General features: G+C 40.3%; 1 protein-coding gene and 1 long non-coding RNA gene across 3 annotated transcripts in view; both read left to right on the forward strand.

The window, feature by feature from the left end:
• The window catches only part of LOC138976507 (uncharacterized), a 2,934-nt gene extending 13 nt beyond the window's left edge, over window positions 1–2,921 (forward strand). Inside the window, exons 1-3 of the long non-coding RNA XR_011459038.1 lie at window positions 1–433; window positions 901–1,050; window positions 2,640–2,921. The exon at window positions 1–433 is cut by the window's left edge and continues 13 nt beyond it. This is a non-coding gene — a long non-coding RNA (uncharacterized lncRNA). The remainder of the gene's footprint in view (window positions 434–900; window positions 1,051–2,639) is intronic.
• LOC138976489 (transcription intermediary factor 1-beta-like) overlaps window positions 1–21,724 on the forward strand; it is a 433,321-nt gene that overhangs the window by 246,625 nt on the left and 164,972 nt on the right. The window lies entirely within an intron of this gene.

Below are 21,724 nucleotides of genomic sequence, written 5' to 3' on the forward strand. Positions count from 1 at the left end.
TGGGACACAAAATGTGCCCCTTAAAAATAAAGGCAAATAAAATAAGCCCTTAAACAAAATGTGAAGCTTTATTTTGTGGGCCATAATTTTACACTGATGACTTTCGCGAGTAGTCGGTTTTAAGACACAATAAAACGCTCTTCCTTAGTGGAGTAGATGAATGGTATTGATGACGAAAAAACATGGCGGCGTTCGTAACAGACATCAAATATTTGGCAGTTCAACACGTCCACCAGAGAAATATATCGACAAAGAAGTTGAAACACCGACTGCCTTTCTGAAGGAATTCAATCGGGATGTGAATGGTACAGCTGATTTTGGACACGGTCTGCCTTGAATGGGAAGGTTGGCGATGAATCGCACTGTCTACACTACACTCTACACTTGACTTGTATACGTTACAGGACAGTCATCGGTTTGGATCAACCAGCGGGTAAGTTATTGTTTTTAAAATCCAAGACATGACCATTGCAAACGTGGCCTTTGTAGGACTGAGCAAGATTTTTCTGTTGTGTACATGTGTGTGTGTTAGTGTTAGTGAGTAACTGGGTGTGACTGTGAGTCAATGAGTGTGTGTTTGTTGTGTTCTGTTGTTTACTCAAGTTTAGAAAATGCTTGATCTTTAATCTGCATGCATAGAATGAAATGCTGCTGTATCAGTGTATGAACTGTTGTGTTCTGTTGTTTACTCAAGTTTAGAAAATGCTTGATCTTTAATCTGCATGCATAGAATGAAATGCTGCTGAATCAGTGTATGAACTATGGTTGTAAAAGAATAAACAAAACAATTACTGAATTAGTGAGTGATTTGGCTCTGATACTGTGATAGTGAAGTTGAAATAATACTTATTTCATTTAATATTGTTATGTTAATTACTTAATTATATGGGGTTTTTTCAGGCCTCCCGAGAAACCAGAGATGATATGCATCATTCATACAGCTCCTGTCTTCCAGTTCCAACAGTTTACCTTTAACATGGATACATGTACTGGAGAGGTATCAGGATGACTTGGCGTGGTGCTTTACAAATTACAGACTACCCCTGAAGAGTAAGTATATTAACTAAGTTACACATTTCTTTACCAGTACCACTTACAGATCTATTTTGCTTGTCAAATCTTTGGTAAAATAACATTAGGTATTGGTGATGGTAGTCTGAAGCTATAAAAATGTACTGTTGTAGATAATTCAGCAGTCTTTTGTTCTTCGTAAATTGTATTACAAGTACTTTGCAATTGTAGATGAAATTATTCATACATTTGAAGATGCATAGTAATACTGTGCATAGTAAATTGGTATGATGTACTTTGTATACATAATGGTACAAATATCTTTATTTTCTCTCTCCTTCCCATCTTAAAGTTTGTTGCAACCCTATACTCAAAAAGTGCACTGTTTGTATGAACATTGATTGATTGAACTATTGCGATGCAAGAAAGTAAAACATGAAATAGCTAGAATGAAAGATTTACTCATTACTGGAATTATTATAAATACAGTCAGTCCTTTCCTTGGCTCACAATCACATTCACAGATCTGGCCAGTTTTTGTGTGTTTTTTTTAACATGGAATAAGAATTACAATGTAAATTGTAATACCACCTGTGTACTTGGATAACTACTTCTACATTCAACACCCTGACTGCCCCTGCGCAGAGTTAGAATTTTCAGAATGAATTCACATCACATTTCACAACAAAACTGTAAGGTGTCAACGCTAAATAGGGAATGTGTGTGGGATGAGGGCTCATGCTGAATTGGGCGGGGATATAGCTCAGTTGGTAGCGCGCTGGATTTGTATTCAGTTGGCCGCTGTCACTGTCAGCGTGAGTTCGATCCCAGGTTCGGCGGAAATTTATTTCACAGAGTCAACTTTGTGTGCAGACTCTCTTCGGTGTCCGAACCACCCCCCGTGTATACTACATTGGGTGTGCACGTTAAAGATCCCACGATTGACAAAAGGGTCTTTCCTGGCAAAATTGCTTAGGCACAGTTAATAATTGTCTACCATACCCGTGTGACTTGGAATAAGGCCGTGAAAGGTAAATATGCGTCGACATGGCTGCAATCTACTGGCCGTATAAAATTTCATCTCACACGGCATCACTGCAGAGCGCCTAGAACTGTACCCACGGAATATGCGCGATATATGCCTCATTGATTGATTGATTGATTGATTGATTGAATTTAAAAAAATAGTACATTTTCATCACACTCCAGAAAAGCTGCTCACATCAGCAGCACAACTAGATATCATGTCGTTAAAAAGGTTCTTGTGAGGAAGTCTTTAATTTTAATGATGAAAGATTATCTTTTTAATTTTAATGATGAAAGTATATATCATATGTATCCATGAAAATTGAAATAAATGTCTTTCACAGGAACTGATGAAGGAATGATGGCACCTGTAATATTACAGAACAATGTTTACAGTTTAGTTCATAGTTGTCACTGTCAGTATCACCCACACCATTCTCCATCCCACTGATCTTGTGAGGAACAAGTATTACCTCCTTCCTACCTACCTTCCCGCACCCCCACTCCTAACACACACCCTCTTCTCAATACCCAAAACATATCCCCATCAGCGCACAGCAAAGTCTGGATGTGCTCAGTAATACATTTTCTTTATTTTCCAGGAAGTGAGGTGCCGAGATATGATGTGCAGGCAGCTTGCGGAGTGGTGCCTGGCTTTGCTGAGGATGATGATCAGATTCAGTCCATTCTGTGCTGACGGTGCTACCAGAACTGCTTTAATATAGCCCATCTAAAGAGGTTTTCTGTTGCCTTGGTGGTGAAATGAACATGTAACACATTAACAATAACATTCTACACAAATAATGTGTGGCGGGGTGTGGATCAAGGGTACATTTTTAACTTATGTAAGTTGTCAATTCAGCTAAATACAGGTAGTGTTTGGTATGCAGATACAGTCTACTTCGTTTATAACGTCGCCGGATATAACGTCACCCCGTTATATCGTCACCCAAACACCGGTCCCGGCTCAATTCCTTCTTTCCAAGACTATTTTAACCTCGGATATAACGTCACCGGATATAACGTCACCCAGTTATAACGTCACTCATCCATGTCGGTTATAACGTCATATCAATCCCCATATGCAGCAGTTTGCATGGTGAACGACTGTCAAGGCATGTTCATTTACCCTACACGTGTCACAAGTTTTGTGTGTTAACGGTATTCAAGTTTTTCCGTTTTCCCGTTGTTAGAGACCCAAGGAAAACTAGGTTCAAGGCATAATCATTTTTGCTGCATGCGTTTTGTGAGTTCCTGTTCGAGGTTTTTAATCAAAAGAAAAATGTTTTATTTCATTTCGTTTTGTGAGTTCCTGTTCTATGTTTTTAGTCAGTAATGACAAATCATTTCATTTCGCTTTGTGAGTTCCTTACTTAGGTTCCTCAGTGTTCTAGGTTTTTAATTAAAAGAAAAATGTTCCATTTCATTCGTGTTGTGAGTTCCTGTCTTTGATTTTAACTAAAAAAAATTGTTTTAAAAAGTTTCATATCGAGCATACATGGTTACTCCTGCGCGAGCGCGTGCGAATGGATCTGTCTACTTCTGTCCTTCAATCACGCATATATAAAAATAAATCGATTATTGAAATGACGGTAGGAGAAGGTCGAGAGGATGAGAACAGACTACGACGTTTGTTTGTTTTTTGGTCCGTAGAATACAGACTACAACTGCCCTCGACGAGGAGGCTGAGCGTCACTTTCAATTGGGCGTTGTCGACAGGCTGAGTAGGTCGCTCAGGCTAAATTGTAAAGGTAAACATTAAGTGCAGTGAACCGACAAATTGAGAAAAGTGATACTGCACTCTTAAAGCACTATTTTGACTCAACTTGGAAAGCCATGGACGTTATATCAAGTGACGTTATAATGATAATAATAATACAGTAGTAGTCTAACGAGTATAACGTCCCGCTCACTAGATGTGGTGGAGACGGTGGATGGGGAAAGGGGGTAACTATGACCCCAAAGTTGTTACTACCAGAACGATTGTGCGTAAAGGTGGGCAGCCACTTTGCTGTTGACGAGATAAGTCAAATAGACATTTATTACGTATAAGGACCCATGAAGTTCTCGTCATTTTTACATTTAGTCAAGTTTTGACTAAATGTTTTAACGTAGAGGGGGGAATCGAGACGAGGGTCGTGGTGTATGTGTGTCTGTGTGTGTGTGTGTGTGTGTGTGTGTGTGTGTGTGTGTGTGTGTGTGTGTGTGTGTGAGTAGAGCGATTCAGACTAAACTACTGGACTGATCTTTATGAAATTTGACATGAGAGTTTCTGGGTATGATATCCCCAGACGTTTTTTTTCATTTTTTTGATAAATGTCTTTGATGACGTCATCCGGTTTTTCGTGAAAGTTGAGGCGGCACTGTCACGCTCTCATTTTTCAACCAAATTGGTTGAAATTTTGGTCAAATAATCTTCGACAAAGCCCGGACTTCGGTATTGCATTTCAGCTTGGTGGCTTAAAAACTGATTAATGACCTTGGTCATTAAAAATCTGAAAATTGTAAAAAATAAAAAAAAATAAAAATATAAAACGATCCAAATTTACGTTCATCTTATTCTCCATCATTTTCTGATTCAAAAAACATATAAATATGTTATATTTGGATTAAAAACAAGCCCTGAAAATTAAAAATATAAAAATTATTATCAAAATTAAATTTTCGAAATCAATTTAAAAACACTTTCATCTTATTCTTTGTCGGTTCCTGATTCCAAAAACATAGATATGATATGTTTAGATTAAAAACACGCTCAGAAAGTTAAAACGAAGAGAGGTACAGAAAAGCGTGCTATCCTTCTCAGCGCAACTACTACCCCGCTCTTCTTGTCAATTTCACTGCCTTTGCCATGAGCGGTGGACTGACGATGCTTACGAGTCTTGCTGAAAAATTGCATTGCGTTCAGTTTCATTCTGTGAGTTCGACAGCTACTCGACTAAATGTATTTTCGCCTTACGCGATTTGTTATTTCTTCGGACATCAAGGATAGGTCAAGATCTAGCAGAATATGAATACACGACAGCCATGTGTGTGTGTGTGTCCTCAAAGCTAATAACGTCGGACACTATAATTAAAGACTGAGATTGTCGATGGAACCAGACGGAGCTTGACACTAGCAACCTGTCTCAGAATCAGCATGCAGCCTACAACACTGTACGTTGATACTGTTACCGAATTTCGGGGAAAATGTTGTGTATACAATTTTGTATTCATGGTATAGCCAGGTTTTGGAAATACGCAAAGAAGAGAATAGTCCACAATTCTATATATGAGGAAGTGAATTAAAGATTATTGTAATAAGTTAGTTTAAAACTTACAACAATATGTTGTTGTAATTTTTAAACAACACTAATGCATGCACTTTCCATTTCTGCACAGTTTTATTAAAACAGTCAGTACTTTAGAAAGGGACATAACTCTTGGACTCCGGATATAACATCACCCGCGCGTAAAAGTGACGTTATAACCGATGAACCGGATATCCGGATACAGCGTAACCGCGTATAACGTCGCTCAAAAACATCCCCCGAGGGGTGACGTAATATCCGGAGTCGACTGTATTTACTGACAGCAAACAGCGGTTTGTTTGTTTTTACTACATACAGTTGTGTTATCTTTTATTTTGTTTGAGTGCTTTAAATTAAGCTGTTCGCAAGCAGTATTTTACACACAGGCTTAGCTTTGGGAGATGTGAGTGTATGTTTCAGTCAATGCGTGTTAATTCATGTATAGACTTTTTTGTGCTATAGTAGAATTTAGATCTTTTAACTGCATTATGCACATGAAATGTGTTAACCCATGACTTTTTCTTCCTTTGAATCCTTGTCAGTACTTTATCTTGTTTAAAATGTTCATTGATTCTGTTTTGGGGTCGTTCTGGTGCAAATCAGGACTTGAAAAGGAGGGGGTCTTAACCCTTAGGCTGGTTGTCGCGACATATGACGCACTACTTTACGTATACTGTCACATGGGTGTCACGACATAGGTCGCGCTACTGGCTCAGTCTGTTTGGTCGGTTCCGATTACCTCCCATGGATGCGAAAATCTACATGACCGTTTTTCTTTATTTTTCTCTCTGTTAATTCACCAGTGGCTATGTAACATGTGTTACAGAATTGCACCAGTGTAAGGGTTAAAATGGAGGTAAATTCACAGAGGTTATGAACAGAAAGTCTGAAAAAACAAGGTTTTAAAATGGAGGGGGTCTTAAAAGGGGGGTTCCACTGTATGACTATTGGGATTATGTGTTTGTAAAGATAGAGCTGAGAATCCTACACAGAATTCTGTGCATAGAAGGCGGCCTGAATCTTGACCCACACTGCTGGCATGACCTTCATAGCTGCATTCAACGCTTTACTTTTACGATGGTAACTTTACGGTTGCTCTCTCTCTGGATTGTATTGTATGGGGAGATTTATATAGCGCTTGACGTGACGTTTTCTCTAAGCGCTTTACATATTAATTTCTGCCGTGTGAGATGGAATTTTTTTACACAATATATCACGCATTCACATCGGCCAGCAAACCTCAAGCCTATTAGGGCGAGCATTCACGGCCTTTATTCCAAGTCACACGGGTATTTGGTGGACATTTTTAGCTATGCCTATACAATTTTGCCAGGAAAGACCCTTTTGTCAATCGTGGGATCTTTAACGTGTACACGAAGGGACCTCGGTTTTTCGTCTCATCCGAAAGACTAGCACTTGAACCCGCCACCTAGGTTAGGAAAGGGGGGAGAAAATAGCGGCCTGACCCAGGGTCGAACACGCAACCTCTCGATTCCGAGCGCAAGTGCGTTACCACTCGGCCACCCAGTCCTAAGCATTGAGCATTTTTATTTCAACCAAGGGGAAAAATTAAATGCCTCTGCAGAGATTCGAACCTAGGACCTAGATTTTCAGGCCGATGTCCTAACCACTAGGTGGTTTTTTTTATTGTAAGATGGATATATATGTCTAGCAGATGCAGCTACATGTACAAATGTGCCAAATTAAAACTTGCATTCTCAGCCTATAATCTTTGGCCATTCATGTGAGTACTAAATATTGTGAATGCATGTGAGACTGCCTTGTTTTACTTTTGTGAAATGTGTGAACTGGGATCATGCCAATACGTCCCAGTACCATTGTGTCCCAGTACCATTGCGTCCCCAAAAAATGCCGTCTCATTGCGTCCCATTAAGCAATCCCATTGGGTCCCAATACCAATGGGTCCCAGTGCCATTGCGTCCCGTACCATTGCGTCCCAACAAAATTGCGTGTCGATAGGTCCCAAGAAAATTGCATCTCGATACGTCCCATAAAGGAATCCCATTACGTCCCCGTACCATTACGTCCCAAGACAATTGTTACTTGAGCAATGCTTGAACGCTGCGGTGGGCAGTGTGTGTGGGTGTGTGTGTGGGGGGGGGGTGAATGGGGAGGTGAGGTGGGCACAGTGAGGTGTGGGCCGCGGAAGGGGGGGCCCGCGGAAGGCGGGATGGGGTACGTGATCATCGTGGTCAGACTAAGGGAGAGAAGGGATGGGTGGGTGTGAACAGTGATTAAGGATGGAGAAGAGATAAATAAATAAATAAATAAATAGACATACACACAATCTGAGATATTTCGTTGGTCAGACAATTTTTAATTCATTATATTTTATAATCTGATGAAAGATGACATGTCCCTTTTTTAAGCAAGAGTCAAAATTTATTTTGATTTTAAGTGACACGTAGAAGATAACATATTGTAACAAGTATTATGACCCCTTTTTTTCCTTCATGATTTTTCATAAAGAAGAAATGTACTGTCTGATTGTGCAGTTTCCAATAATTATTCTGTGTTTGTCAATTATTGTTCTCCAGTCACAGAGAGAGAGAGAGAGAGAGAGAGAGAGAGAGAGAGAGAGAGAGAGAGAGAGAGAGAGAGAGAGAGAGAGAGAGAGAGAGAGAGAGAGAGACAAGACAAGACAAAGACAAATTCTTTATTAACGAGGGTAATGGCATAAGCAAACAGGTGTTTTTTTTACATCCAGCCCTCGCCCATGGGAGGGTTTAATCTAATGACAATACGTTTAAAAAATGTTAAAATATGAATCAAAGAAGTAATAACAAGCAAACAACCGAACAAACAAACGATTAACAGACTAAACAAACAAACAAAAACATACATACAAACGAACATAACATAAGAGAGAATACGAATACGAATACGAATACGAATACGAAAGTTTATTCAGTTTTAGGCCAGAGCCCCTTCTGAAGGGTATGCGTCCATATACAACATAATCATAGCAAATATTGTGTTTCATAAATGACCCAAATTTGTATACATCAAACAGTAATACATGTGTACATAGATCATGTCACAGTGATTAATCTTTTCATTCCCTGATAAATATATTGTGCTAATTTGTATATTTGACTGACATTTCCAGTAGACATAAGCAAAGTATATCGGTACATACATGGATGGTTATAATATTTTGGCTTTATCAATAATACTCTTAGGTCACGTAGTGCAGGACAGCAGAACATAAAATGTATTTCATTTTCTTCAGCCAATTTACACAGACGACACAACAAATCTTCCTCACTCCGTACACTATACCTACACCTGTGTACAGCAAGATCCGATACACCGAACCTGAATTTAGTTAATGCACTTTTCACATAGCTGTTCATTTCCATATCTATATACGCTTCAGTACTGCTTGTGGTCTTAAACAATCTGTATGTAGAAAATCGATCACTGCTTTGCATATGGTCGTTCCAGTCTTGCCATCTGCAATCTATCAATCGCTGTCTGAAACATTTTAGAAAACCACCAATACTGTCCACCCCTTGGTTGTACCATACATCTGCAAACCCATGAGAGAACAAACACTTTCGAACATCCGTCGCCCATGTAATCTTGCCATTACAATCTAAATTATAGAGAACTTTGTATGCTTTACATGGGATCTTAGAATTTTCCATTCTTGTTAGTTTTAGCCAATATGTAATGCACTTTACATATGAGTTTAGATATATTGGGAATCTTCCCAATTCACCATACACAAGGTCGTTTGGTGTTCTCATGTCTACATGTAGGAATCGTTTCATGGCGAATAAGTGTAGTTTTTCTATTTCAGTACCTTTTTGGAAAGCCCAAATCTCAGCACCATATTGCACAATCGGTTGGACTTGAGAATCAAACAATTTTGTAAACAATGTGTAAGAACTACTCTCTAGCTTGTGCAACACACGGAGTATACCAAACACTGCCCGTTTACCCCTACTCACCAAATCTTGACAGGAAACATTAAAACTGAGTCTCGTGGAAAAAATATTCCTAAATACTTATAAGCGTTAACAACAACAACTCTATCTGCACCATAATTCCATTTTTCACAACTAGCTAAATATCCTCCTTTACGGAAAACAATAATATTAGTTTTGTTCATGTTAACTTTCAACTCCAATCGAGAAGCTGCATTGTACATATTATTCAGCTGTCTTTGCAGGCCAACAACAGTTGTGGAGAGCAATACAATGTCATCAGCAAAAAGCAATATGAAAAATTCAACAAAATCAAATGTGACACCATGTTTTCCATTTTCCATTACTTCCAAAGCTAATTCATTAATGAATAACGAAAACAACACAGGGCTACATACATCACCTTGTTTTACCCCATATGTACAATTGATTACATCAGTAAATTTAGCGCCACATCTTATTTTAGCTTTCACATCCAAATACATGCTTTTCACACAACGATGCAATTTTCCTCTAATACCGTTTTTCATAAGTACAGGCCACAGAAGTTTCCTAGAAATCGAATCGAATGCCTTCTCAAAGTCAACAAATGCGACATACAATTTTCTGTTATTTGTAAACTGTTTCTGAATGGCCGCCAGGAGTGTAAAGATATGGTCAACTGTTGAATGATCTTTTTTAAATCCAGCTTGATGTTCACCAGTAATATCATTTATGCTAATCCATTCCTGCAATCTGTTATTAATTATGGAGCTATATAATTTACTGCTGACATCACACAGTGATATTCCCCTGTAGTTATTGGTGTCATTTATCTGACCTTTCTTAAACAGAGGCAAGATTATTGATTCCTTCCAGTTGTCCGGGTAAAAACCACTATCAAACAAGACATTAAACAACCTTACTAAAAACACCACCACAGCCTCACCCGAATGCTTGAAAAACTCACCAATCAGCCCATCTGGACCAGCAGACTTTCCGTTCTTCAGCTTTCTAATTGCAAGAGTGACTTCTTCTTTCGAAATCGGTCTATCCATGTTCAACAACATCATCATCATTTCCTTCATCATTAACATCAGCATTTTCATCCACAGCCCCATCAGCGACGTCCACTATAGCTACATGTGTGTCCTTCTCTAGTACATTCTTAAAATGTTGGAACCAATCATCTAGAGTAATGTTATGACGCGGCTGCGTTTTCCTCCGTGAAAGTTTCTTCATAGTTTCCCAAAATAGTTTCTGCGATTTTACTGAGCTGCTCAAGTCAGCGAGTAGACCAGCGTTATAGCTTTTCTTTTTCATAACGATCAGGTATTTATATTCACGCCTAGCAATGCAATATGTATTTTTATCCAGAACATCTTTTGATTTTCTACATTTATGTAACATCTTACGGACATGCCTTTTTGCTGTTTGACATTCATGGTCAAACCATTCTCTCTGTAACGACTTACCACCTATTGACATTCTTTTTTTCATGCATTCACCTTGCTGTTTTATGACATCATTAAACTTGTTCAGTGCGGCGTTAACATCATTCTCAATTAAGGCAGCAGCATTGACAAGTTCGTACTGTACATCACCTGAATTCATTAAAGAGGAGAAGGCAGCCGCACATTCAGTCTTCCAACAGTATTTGACAACAAATTCGTCAACCTCACAACCAGCTTCATTCATAATGGCATTCGGCATACATCTTTTATCATGCAGAACCAACTCCACCGGCATATGGTCTGATTCAATACGCTCTAAAACATTTAACTTGCAATTATTCGCAGCTGATTCAAATAGATTTACAGACATCAAAAAGTAGTCATTCACACTGCTTCCACTATCAGAAATAAATGTGTATCGTCCACGAAGGTCACCATGACACATTCCATTCAGAATACACAATCCGAAACCAGTACACATACAAAGCAATTTTTTCCCGTAATTGTTCAAGATTTTATCTTCGGAGGACCTTTTTGTCTCAAGCAAATCCACTTTACTAACGTGTACATATACATCCTGTTCGTCAACGTAATCAGGTGTAATATCCGAGGTCCTAGAATTCAGGTCACCACATATGATTACATCTACATCATCCAAAGACAAAAGACTATCCGCCAAGCATGATTCTAAAATATTTATTCCATTTTCAAAATCAAAAGCAGTATAATACGGTGAATGTTCAGGTGGGATGTATGCACAGAGAAGCAAAATGTCCTTAGTGAACCTAAAGTACTCTTTATGCAGAACAAACGAAAGGAAGTAGTGGCTATCACTTTCCAACTGTGTTACGTGAGGGATAATATTATTCCGTATTAGACATATCACCCCACCCGAACATCTTCCCTGCCGCGTCAATTTGACTGCTGGCTTGACGAAAACCGTATGGTCATTAAAAAGACATGACTCGAAAGTTAGAACAAACGTCTCTACTAGACAGACGATGTCGTAAGAAGAGAGAAAATCGACAAACTCGGGATCGTCTAATTTTGACAAGATACCGCAAACATTCCAATGAAGAAAAGATAATGAGTTAAAAGAATTTTCAACGTCATCAGATCGATCAGTGCCATTTAAATTTGACGCATCCACCACCTCATCATCACCGTCACTATTCTCACCACCCCCATCAATTTCACCCTGTTCTTGCTCATTTCCACTCTCGTTTTCACTTTCTCCCTCACTTCCCCCCTCCCCACTCTCGACCGCACGCTCGTTCATATGAAGCATACAACTATCATTGCTAGACATACGTGTATCGTATAAACTGCTGCTATCCATTTCATGTATAACTTTATCCTCGTACACATTCCAACCACAAGCAATATAAATGCCGCTATCATCCATGTCTTTTGCAGTGCGAGGGGTTGGACAGTCACGATAATGGGTAAATGCAGTAGGCCTATTGGTTACACGGCCGTTTCTATTATCAGTTATATTTGGTGTATCCTCTATCATAATAATTGTCTGGGCGTCCGAGACTAGATTACAGGTATCGTCTACAGCAGCGCTGTCTACAGAACTATTGTCGTCACTATCACCATTCGGCGGCGTTTCACCACTGTCAAGTGCCAAAACACATTCGCTGGTCTGCCACTGAGCCCCTGTGACACGAACACTTTCAATATCACTGTCCGTAGCACACGGCTGGCCTGCGCGTAAGTTTGTGACAGTGATGTCACCAGTCACGGAGAATTCACGTGCACTAGCTTCAGTCAAAACCGGTGTCGCTTCAGGTCTATCTCCCCTCTTATTTCGTACCACAGGAACAATTTTCTTATTCACAGTCTTTTTCGTTTTTTGTGTGGTATCACTATCAGGGCGGCCACCTTCCTATCTTAATTCTTTAAGAACCTCTCCATCGGCATCCAGTACATGCTTCTTACCTTCTATCAGAAGGTGATCAAACACCATCGTAGCCCTTTTACCTTCTGACCTGGCTAGCTTCAGATGCGGTAACAACTTGCGTCTTATATCCCTCACGCGCATGGAGAAATCCTCGCCAATGAAGATCTGGCTCCCTTGTAGCTTCCGTTTTGCTCTCAGCATCTTCACTTTGTCCTGGTAGAAAGTACAGCGCGCAATCACCGGTGAGTTTGGCTTGGCACTAAGACGATGCACTCTGTCAAACTGCACGTCCTCTGATAGTTCAAGCTTGTCCGTAATCATTTCTTTCAGCACAGCTTCACACTCGTCTGATGTCTCGTCCTTCCTTCTTTCCATCCCGTGAATAATGATGTTATTGCGCTTGGAACGACATTCTAGATCGTCTGTTTTCTTCTCCATGTCACCCAAACGTTTTTCTAAGCTTATGTTGTATTCTTGGAGCTGTCCATTCTGATTCTGAAGTTCAGACATCTCTTCCTTTAGATCTTTCACTTCCTCCTGCAAGGTCACATAACTTTCACGAAGGTTCTTCACGTCGCCCGACATGTCGTCAAATTTACTGTTCATACTTCGGAGCATAGTCATGACGTCTTTCAGCGTTGGGTCCTGGCTCTGTGAGGTACTCTGTGAGGAACCCAATCGTGTCTGTCTTAACTCTGGGCCTGGTCCTGGATTCTTCTCCACGTCGCCACATTGCATGAGCCATCCACCCCAGAACAGCAGAGACAGGAGCAATCCAAAGGTGACACCGTCTACCCTGTTTCGAAGTGTGTATACAGTCAGAAACATGGCGGCTTTCTTCTTCGCCCTCTTGAGCATGAATCCAATAAAAACATGGTTGAATCCGCCGCACACTGAGCGAAACTCCAGTGCTGACGAAGGCATGATGGCATCACATACAACCTTGCAAAATCTTGGAAGCAATGTCTTTGGAAATACCTTGAAAATTAGAGAAACTTGCAGAGCTCACAACACTTGCTGCGCACGGGTATGACCTTGGCACGCACCCCCCTAACATAGAGAGAGAGAGAAAGAGAGAAAGAGAGAGAGAGAGAGAGAGAGAGAGAGAGAGAGAACTCAGAACCCAGAATGGTTTATTATATTAAGGCCACAGAGAAAGAGAGAGAGAGAGAGGCAGAGAGAGAGACAGAGTGAGTGAGCGAGCGAGTGAGCAAGAGAGAGAGCAAGAGAGAGAGAGAGAGATAGAGAGTCACACACACACATACACATACACACACACACACACACACACACACTCACACACACACACACACTGAAACACACACACACAAACACGCACACACATACACAGACATACATATACACACACAAACCAGGAGTGAGAGCGAGAGAAACAAGAAATTCTTCCCGATAGGAAAAACACCCCCGTCAAAGGGAAATAACCTTCTCAGTTGGTGGCAGTGAGAATGGTTATTTCCCTTTGACCAATGGGGGTGTCCGTCTATAAGTCCTTGTATAATTTTAATCCACCAAGAACTCCCTAACCGTGTGTTTGACTGGTCCCAATTTTTGTACGGACCGTCTCAGGAATGTATAGAACCTGTTCACCAAGTTTGGTGACGATCGGTCCGTTCATTTTTGAGATCTACTTGCGAACACAAACACACAAACACCGCCACAAACACATCGAGTGAAACCTATACACACCCCTATACCGGGGGTGTAAAAATGAGAAAGAGAGAGTCGTCAGTAAGTAGTGGTATTGACACGTAGCGATAAAGACACGTAGCGCTAAAAGATGTAGTGCTGTCGACACGTAGTGATAATGAACGAATGATAGCGACTTATCAACAAATTATTTGAAGCACTAATCAACGTAGCGATAGCGGCACGTAGCACAAATGACACGTAGGACAAATGACACGTAGCACAAATGACACGTAGCGCTAGCGATACGCACCCGGAACCTATCGATACATTTTTTGGGTCAATGTCCGTCCACATGTTTGTCCGACATCACCGGTACACATCTTTTTATTTTATTTTTATTTGTGAAATACTGCTATGTACCGACACGTTTTGTAATAAAAGTGCGTTTTGTAATAAATTTATTACAAATCGTGTTCGGCTTACACAAATTTTATTACAAATCGTGTTGAACGCGTTTTGTAATAAAAATTGTGTCATCCGAACACGATTTGTAATACATTTATTACAAAACGCACTTTTATTACAAAACGTGTCGCTACACTGCTACAGTAACATCTCAAAAATTAAATTCACTAGTATTGGGACTTAATGGTACGGGGACGCAATGGCACGTAATTGTATTGGGACCTAATGGTACTGGGACGCAATGGTACTGGGACCCAATGGTATTGGGACGCAATAGTACTGGGACGCAATGGTACTGGGACGTAATGGTACTGGGACGTAATGGTACTGGGACACAATGGTACTGGGACGTATTGGCATGATCCCTGTGAACTCACTTTGTTTACATCTTTGTGTTAATAAATGCAGTTTATCAGTTACCTCTGTTTGTTTCTTCTGCAAGTATGTCAAATGGCCTACACACACCCTCATGCGCACAGACACACACAAAATCAGATCTCAAGTGTAAGTATTCTTTTTGCAGTTTTATTTTAATGCCCATAATCAGTCAAACAAATATATCATCACACTTGCACCTAAGCTTAACAGTAGCAGTCCTGCATACATATATGTAATGTGTAAATGTTACAGGTCACCATCTGTCCTGGCTTGAACATGCAATAAGAACACCTCTACACAAACACATGTACAGTCAACCGGCTAGCTGCTACTTCCCTGTAAGGCATATTTTTCTATGAATTAATCGATTTTCTGCAGACAGCAGCCAGGTAGTGGATCTTTAGTATATGTCCAAGCAGACGGTTGATCTTAGTACAACACATCAAGGAAATATTGTTTAAAAACAGATCCAACATCTAACCTTCCAAAGTTCATAATCAATAAAGAAGAATGGTATGTTACTGGAACCCTTTATTTATGACTTAAGGCAATGTGCGGCAGTAAAATTACCAAACTTAAACTTGAAGAATACAGTCAAGGAATAACTTGGTTTTCTGGGTAGTTATTGAAGTGACTTATTAAAATGAATGAAAACATTGTGGATGGATATTTACTGCTGTTGCGATGAAAACTGGCATTTACAGCGTCATATGGGATTTCTAGAAAACGGCTTTACAGCAACATCATACATCAGAAATTCATAATATTTGGCACAAGGATACACGTACATGTATTATCTACAATCATATAGAATGTGTTTGTTTGTTTTTTAAACAACTACAGTTGAATTTAAATTAATTATTGTAATGAATATGCAGTGAGAAATTCGTTCATTCTTATCTTTCTTTCTTTATTTGGTGTTTAACGTCGTTTTCAACCACGAAGGTTATATCGCGACGATTCATTCTTATGACAAAAGATATTAAAATTCAACTGTAGTCTGTTGTAAAAAAATATCGTTCTATATGATTGTAGATATGATACATGTGCATTTTGTGCCAAATATTAGGAAGTTCTGATGTATGATGTCGCTGTTAAACTGTTTCCTAGAAATCCAATGTAACGACTGTTTCCATAGCAACGGCACTCTATGTCAATCAGTATTCACAATCCTTCGAAAGCGGTCGGGTGTATGGCTGCCTAAATGGCGGGGTAAAAACGGTCATACACGTAAAAATCCACTCGTGCAAAAACATGAGTGTACGTGGGAGTTTCAGCCCACCAACACAGAAGAAGAAGAAGTATTCACAATTGTTCTACTTATTTTTATGTCACTTCCCAGAAAACCAGGTTATTCCATGTATTCTCCAAATTCAATTTTACTGCCGCACATTTCCTTAACAAATTGTAAGATTTACTGTACTTTGACCTAGCAGTTTTTGTAAGTGGACAGGCCTTAGTTTTATTTCGGTGGCATAATTCAATGCGCTTCGTCAAAATGTCTCGAACTTAAACCAAAAGCAGACGCAAGAGTTATGGTCAGCTGGAGTTGTCTCCCGTACTCCTAACTTTAATGTGCTGCAGACAGGTGTACCCAAACAGCCCATATCACATAGGGTTTGGAATTCTCAAAAACACAAGATCCGCACTGCACAACTTCAGTGCACATGTACGCGAGAGTGCTCGGTCGCTTTTTGAAAATGTGTATCTTGAGAGAAAAATATAGAATAGTGCGCTGTCCGAAGGAATGGAGCCAAGTTCTTATCGGACAATGACAGCGCTCAGTTCAAAACAATAGGACATCTGACCGCCATGCGGCTATGTGAATCGGACATTTGAGCCTTTCAATCTGTCTACGTCTGACGTCTGACGACATCCCCGAGGCTTTTACATGAAATAAGACCATACGGGCACATACCAAAAATGAACTGCCTCAAGGCTCTCTATGCAGAGTGGTATCCTTCAGTGGTAAATTCAGGTACAGCTTCTTTTAAAGAAAAAAAAAATTCACCGAAACCACCAAAACATCTACCTCACTACAGAAAGTGTTGATTTTTGGTCTGTGACCAAGTGGAAGGATGGTCTTATCCCATGTTAAAGGTGAGGACAACTTTTTAAATGAGGCGTAGTGGGCCTTTAAAACATTGACACAAATTTACAACAGCAACAAGTTGTAATGCTCAGTACAACCAATACTGAGCAGGGGCGGATCAGTTGCTTTGTAAGGGAGGGGGGGGGGGGGCACTTTAAATCGAAAGTGAATGTGATGGGCGTGAAGCGCCCAAATTTGCTAGGGGGGTTCAGGGGCATGCCCCCCGAAAAAATTTTGGCCCAAAGAAGCAAAATGGTGCCATCTGGTGCCATTTGAACTTAGAAATGGTCATAGAATCAACTTTCCAATTTTTTTTTTCGGGGAGGGGGGGGGCCCCTCGTCCGCCCCTGCTGAGTGGACATTTACTGCCGCTGTAGCTGTAGTTTCCCCATCAATCACAGCTGGACTTGGATAGCACTGCTTTTCATCCACATTCACTGGCCAGGTCTTCTCATCTTCTGTCCCTACTGACAAATGAATGACAAAGGAACTGATCTTAAATCCAAACACAATGACAAGAACAAGTTTTAAGTATGAGTAAGGAGTAAATTGTGTTTGTAACTGACACACACACACACACACACTAAACCCACATAAATGCCAAGAGCGTAAACATTCTAATTCCCTGGTAGACAAGTTCTAACGCCTACTTTTTAACATATATGAAATATAGAAGACACATTCCCTGTCAGCGCTTGCTATCAAATTCAAAAAGCAAAGCAAAGGTGTGTAACATCAATCTGCAGGGCTAGAAAAATCTGCAGGTATTATAATATTAATGTCTGGCAGCTCTCCTGACTGGCCAGGGAAAATCAAACACACACACACACACACACACACACACACACACACACACACACACACACACACAAGAGATACAAGAAATGTTATTGTCCACACTTCAGTTCTCACACACAAACACACACCAACAGTCAGAATGTAACCAGAATTTAAGACTGAGAGGGAGGATAAAACACAATATGATCATGTAGCAAAACTCTTACCTGAATTGCCATTAGCATGAAATATTTCCCATTTGAGTCTTGACAGCCTCCGGATCATGAAGGAATCAATCTGCTTCTTCCACTGTGCCGGATCGATGCTAACCTGTAATATATAATATTGGCTGAAGTAACATTCCTCTGAGCACCAATTTTAAAACAGTTAGTTGACAGGACAAGTAGTACTAGGAGCTACATGCAGTATGATATTTACCTATGTGGAGGAACAACAAACACACTGTCCACAGAACCAGATGAATTTACACACTGCACCCTCCCCCATAAAACAACAACAAACAAGAGGCGAAGCCTTCAAGGCTCACGTAAGAAATCGACAAACAGTAACACAAACTCAATCACTCCGTCACACATACACACACACACACACACACACACACACACACACACACACACACACACACACACACACACACACACACACACACACACACACACACACGGTAAGCATAGGTGAAACTGTGCAAGAAAGCGAGACCCTGGATCTGCCAAGTAGTCTCGGCCCGCTCACAATAACAATGACCGAGACTTTCAGTAATTCCTTTGCGTGACGTCTAACCCTCTTACGTCATAATGTGACGTCTTCAAATAGTTTCTATCACACACGTCGAACACTTTTGACCGAGACTGACGTAATCCATAGACTCGGAAATGTTAAAGTTTCTATCACACACACACACACACACGCACGCACGCACGCACGCACAGACAGACAAAGTTTATCATCGCATAGGCTACACTTACGTGAGCCAAAAACGACAACAAACGACCAAACCAACATTAACGCTTGATTCTTATGATACTGTGGGACAGTGGCATTGATATCTTTCTAGAATATAAAATGTTATAAGTCCTTTTACATTTAGTGAAGTTTTGACTGAATCAGTGAACTGAATGTGTTCACATAGACTGATATAGTGACAGACATACAATGTAGACAAGTTGATGTGTGCATATATATACATATGTATATTACATAACATGTATATATATGATATGTATAGCATGTATGCACATGTGTGTAGAGCACAAAGGAAAAAAATAATAGAACTTGACACACAGTTTCACTGAGAATGAGATATCCTGACAGTGAGTGAGTGAGTGACTGTTTACAGCAATACATTGTACTTTATTAAACTTAAAGGTACACACTGAAAGTCATGCGCTTTTAGTATTAGTAATGATTCTAATACTGGAGGAACTGCATGATCATCAGACTGGTGAAATAAAGCTAAGAGCTTCGAGCAGTTCTGTGGTTTGGACTCAGTCAGTAGGTGTTCATTATTTTATTATTATCCCTGAACATGAATTATACAAATAAAATGAAAACACTCTCTCAGTCTTGCTCACAGTCACACACGCCTCCATATGAGTTATTCTGACCAGAACTTGAGAATCTGAGGGAGGGGAAGGAAAAAAAACACTGTATCATAACACTGACAGTTGTACTGTATAATAAAACCTCTTCGCCTTACTCTTACCTGATTTGCGGCAGTGGCATCAAATATTTTACTTCTGTCAGTGACAGCCTCAAGATCATGCAGCAATCGGTTGGCTTTTTCGGCTGAGAGGAGACCTTGAAGTTGAACATACTAGCTCTAGCTCTCTTCTGATTGATGCCAACCTGCAATAAAATAATTGGGAACCGATCAGGTTACCTACTGATTTGAGTATTTCAAGTTAGACTCAATCTTTAAAAACAAAAAGAATTTATAAAATATTATGATCATGCACCTTGAAAAGAGGTTGCAAAAACGTGGTAGACTAGTGGTAATCTTCTTCTTCAAATTAATGAGAAAATCCCTGAACAGGGCAACTATCTAGTATAGATCTACGTGTTGGTTCAGTGAACGATACCTTGCGCCTGTGGACTGACACACACAGTGACTCGAGTGAGTCGAAATGACACATGTTGCAACACATACTACCATAAACCCACTCTCAGTTATAAAACGAAACATGGAAACTTACCTCTGGTTAATATGCAAAGGTTCCCCCGTCCCAATTCTCTCGCATTAGCAAACATCATTGCCATTGGAGATTCTTTCAAAACAGATCGCCTTCGACCGCCATTACTGAACTAAAAACCGAAACGCAGTAGGTCCAAAATAAGGAGGACAAAAAAGAGCCCAAAACATTTTTTTGGGCAAAAACACTGTTTAAGCCCCACAAATATTTGTCCTTATTTTTTATGGAGCTTAATTTGTGCCCCTTATTTTACGCTCCACAAACACAGTTTGTGGCCCACAAAACCAAAATGTGCCCCACAAAAATAAGCCCAAAAATTTGTGGGGCACATTTCGCGTTTGTGGCCCACAAAAATAAGCCCAAAACGTGTGGGATTACTGACATCGAATGCCAAGGATAGGCCTATCTTGGGACAGGTAGAGTTGATATGCTTAAAGGAGCTGGGAATCCTGCAGAGACCACCAACCGTAAGGGGCTGTCGCGCCGGCCGCTCGCAGCGTCTTCGAACCGCACAGCGACTTGCTGCCCTCAACCCTTCTCCTACCTCCACTTTTCTCACGCCCACCACCCCCACCCAATGTACCACTACCCCTCCCCAGCGTCCGTCCGTCCAAGTCCGCACCGTGGTACTCCGACATCTGGGTCGAACTGCGTGATGCCAAATGTGACCGTTGGCGTGCTGAGCGCAGGTGTGTTAAGACTGGTCTTACTGTCCACAAACAAATATTTCAACGAGCAAAGGACATTGTAACTAAGTTAGTACACGCAGCAAAGACAACCTTCCTCCAAACCCAGATTATTGCCTGCGATTCAAGCAAAAAACTGTTCGATATTTGCAGCCGGTTGACCGGCCGCAGTAAGGTATCCCCACTTCCCACTGTTTTCCCCGCTAGTCAGCTGCCAGATGTATTCAGCGACTATTTTATCAAGAAGGTTTCTGATATTCGTTCTGAACTTGATCAGATGAGTGCACATTCTGCTTCCTCCAGTCATGTTGATGTTCCCACTGATTGTTCTTTTTCATCATTTCAGCCAATCAGTGAAAAAGACCTTAGATCCATTATTCTGAAGTCCAAACCAACAACTTGTCCACTTGATGCCATACCCACACCATTGCTTTTTGAGAATCTTGATGTGTTGTTGCCAACTCTTACTCAACTTGTCAATGATAGCCTGTTATCTGGTGTTTTTCCATCATTGTTCAAAACTGCACTTGTCAAACCACTTCTCAAAAAACCAAGTCTTGATGTCAATATTTTGAAACATTATCGTCCTGTATCTAATTTATCATTATTGTCCAAAGTTTTTGAAAAGGTAGTTTTGAAGCAGCTGTTGTCATATTTGAACACCCATGATTTGATCTCGCACTCTCAGTCCGCTTATCGCCCTTCTCACTGTACTGAAACAGCCCTACTTAAAGTAATCAGTTGCAATGTGATTTCACGCCAACATCTGTACTGTCACCTGGCAGTGTTTTGGAATGAAGAAAGTGCCATTCTGAATCCCCTAATGAAAGATGTACATACAACTTTT

This window comes from Littorina saxatilis, linkage group LG9 (assembly GCF_037325665.1).
Source record: "Littorina saxatilis isolate snail1 linkage group LG9, US_GU_Lsax_2.0, whole genome shotgun sequence".
Lineage (NCBI taxonomy): Eukaryota > Metazoa > Mollusca > Gastropoda > Littorinimorpha > Littorinidae > Littorina > Littorina saxatilis.